Source organism: Dipodomys merriami, unplaced genomic scaffold (genome assembly GCF_024711535.1).
Source record: "Dipodomys merriami isolate MVZ:Mamm:240054 unplaced genomic scaffold, mDipMer1.0.p SCAF_7, whole genome shotgun sequence".
Lineage (NCBI taxonomy): Eukaryota > Metazoa > Chordata > Mammalia > Rodentia > Heteromyidae > Dipodomys > Dipodomys merriami.
The window spans coordinates 55,899,935-55,903,364 of NW_027206290.1; positions in this window are offsets into that span (position 1 = coordinate 55,899,935).

The window sequence follows — 3,430 nt, forward strand, 5'->3', positions numbered from 1 at the left end:
CTCAAGATTCAGAATGGACTACATTGTGATGTCACACCACTGAGGTGTTCCTATAGGAAGGCCTTCTGTGACTGGTTGGTATCAAGGCACAGGGCAGGCAGGAGGGCTGTCCCTCTAGAAGAAATGGACTAGTCTGTGTAATATTTTTGATCACACTGCTAAATGAAGCAATGAGATGTCTACCACACACAGGACATGGCAGATGAAGCCACTGCTGATTCTGTCCTGCTCCTACCTGAAATCAAAACCATCTTTATGATTTTTTGTTTGTTTGTTTGGTGCCTGGGCTTGAACCCAGGGCTTTGTACTCTTGCTTGGCTCCCCACCACCACCAAGATTTGTGCTCTACCACTTGAGCCACACCTCTACTTCCAGCTTCTTGCTGGTTAATTAGAGTTAAGCATCTCTTAGCCGGGTGTCAGTGGCTCATGCCCGTAATCCTAGCTACTCAGGAGGCTGAGATTGAAGGATCTCGGTTCAAAGCCAGCCTGGGCAGGAAAGTTCGTGACTCTTTTTTTTTTTTTTGGTCGGTCATGGGGCTTGAACTCTGGGCCTGGGCGCTATCCCTCAGCTCTTCAGCTCGAGAGCGCTCTACCACTTGAGCTACAGCGCCACTTCTGGTTTTCTGGTGGTTTATTGGAGATAGGAGTCTCACGGTCTCTCCTGCCTGGGCTGGCTTTGAACCGCGATCCTCAGATCTCAGCCTCGTGAGTAGCTAGGATTACAGGCGTGAGCCACCAGTGCCCAGCAAGTTTGTGACTCTTATTGCCAATAAATCACCAGAAAAAAAAACAAAACAAAACAAAACAGGAAGTGGTGCTGTGGTTCAAGTGGTAGAGCGCTAGCCTTGAGCTGAAGAGCTGAGGGACAGTGCCCAGGCCCAGAGTTCAAGCCCCATAACCAACCAAAGAAAAAAAAAGTTAAGTATCTCTTGTATTTGTCTGTTGGGGCTGGCTTTGAATCTCAATCTTCAGATCTCAGCCTCTTGTGTAGTTATGATTATAGGCGTGAGCCACCAAGTCCCAGCCCCAAGTTCATCTTTGTTAATATTTTTCCATACCAGTTGATTTAAGGGGTATCCCAACTCTTCCCATTTCTATGAGACATTCAAAACTCCAGGATTTTTTTTTGTTTTGTTTTTTAAAATTTTTCTACTGATTGAGAAATATATGTAATTTTCCTTCCTGCCACCTGGTCTGGCCTCAAGACAGGATTTAAATATTAGCTCAGGAAAACAAACACCCAACACAGATGTCCCATAGGTTATCTCAGATAGTAGTGTGCATGGGTTACTTTTCTGTTGGAAATTGATAATTAGGTACAATTTATATTTAAAACACCTAAAAGGAAAAGAAAGCTCCCTAAATAGGGCAAAGTCGAAAACATTTTAGAAGCCTAGTATTCTGGGAGTAGAACGTGTTCATTCAACCACTGCTCCAAGCGACATTGGCAACTCTAAGTTTTAGAGTCTAAACAGTGGATTTCATGCTTTAGAGCAAACTACAGTCACGTGGAGCGGTGGTTAAATGAACACGTTCCACTCCCAGAAATCCTGATTATTGGATCTAAGATGGGAGCCCTAAATTCCCATTTTGAACAAGTCACTAGCCCATGGAAACGATGTTGGTTCAGGGACCATACTTTGAGAAGGAAGGGGTGCTAGTATCCTGGGTTTGATCCTAAAATAGTCCTGCCAGCTGATGGCAGTATTTTGAGGTTACTGGAGAACAAACAGGAGCTGTGGCTTTGAGGCCAAAGTTAGCTGAGCCCTTTGGGTTGAGCCAATGTGCTGTAGTATCTATTCATTGCCGGGACTGAATTGGCATTGGAGGCCCCTGCTGACATCGTCAGGCCCGGCCTGTACCCTCTTGTCAACAACCTGACTTCCAGCTGCCAGCGTCCATGTGCTCTACTTGGGGTTTTCTGCTGCTCCTGGCGCCCCCACTGCCTACAAGCAGGGCAGTTACAAGTGTTAGGACAGAAGCCCCAGGAATGTCCTTCACCAGTGGCACCAATCACCAGCTCCTTCCTGTTCTGGTAAATGAATGGGGGAAGGGAGCTGCTCTGCACTGTCTCCTGGATCCCCCTCATGTCCGGGTAGGGAGGAGGGGGCCTGGGTGGTAACTGCCTTGAGGACACACCTTCTGCTGCAGCCTTCCTCCTGTCTCTACTTCCTACCTCCTCACGCTGGCACCAGCCCCGAAACACACTGAAGCCACCAGAATCTTTGTTTCAGGCTTTGTTTCTGGGGAAACTGAACTAAGACAATGAATCAGGGCTAGTTCTTGCCCTTGGTAAGGTCACATTTACAAGGGGAAACATAGAAACTGGCTTAGCAGAATTTGGAGCATGTCTGACTCACTGGGGAGCACCAGGTCTCGGGGCAGATGGAGGCCCTCTGCTGCCTGCCCTTTGGAGGACCATCAAGGTGGCCACAGAGAATGCTCGTGGGTGGGGGTGGGGGCTTGCATATGCAAAATGTATGGAACTCTGCTCTTGTCCACACTTTGGGGAGCATCAGATGTTTGGAGAGGGCGCTTTCCTAAGAACTGGGCCAATGTCACGGCTACATCCAGCCTCACACCTAGCCACAGACCCATCCGTGCAGCTCTTCCATTGCCTTTGCCATGGGCCCAGGCTCCTACTCCTAACTCCTCCCACATCTCCCACCAACACCCCCTTACCTCCTCAAATAAAAATGGCAAGAAAAATATAATTCAAATCCAGGTTTCTCCAACCGGGCACTTCATAGAAATGATGGACTTGCCACTGACAAACCCAATTGCTGATGGACCGACCACCTTCAGAGGTCATTCTTAGGGGACAAGGTACCTCAAGGGTTCTTCTTTTCCCCCACATTTCAATCTGGCTAATGGGAGCATGACACTTATAGTGACAGAGTATTGGGTCTACCTTTCAGTCACACCCAGGATTCACAAGGTCACTGGCTACAGCCCTTAGACCCAATTTGGAGAACTCAGGATGGAGTCAGCCAGTAAAGGTGACACACACTTGTAATCTAGGATACTCAGGAGGCAGAAATAGGGAGGATTGTGGTTCAAGGCCCTGTCCCTCCCCCCCCCCCAAAATTATCAAGCCTCATCTCAAAAAAATAAACAGAGCATTGTAAGGTCTGCACAGGGACATCTCCCTACCTCTTGGCTAAGTTTCTGCCCAGTATCTGTTACCTAGGTAACTGGCACACCTGGAAGCAGTCACCTTTCCCTCCTGCTAGGTCACATCTTGGGCCACCTCTGGTCACATGCCTCCTATCTGACCTCAGGAGGGTCCCAGACCCTGAGGTCATATCCAGATCCAGTGTGGCCACACCTTTCCCCCCACCTGGCCACACCTCTTCCTGTCCCTGGCCAGGGGTAGGTTGCCCCTTTCCTTTTCAGCCATGCTTCTCTACCATGCATGGCAGGGTCAA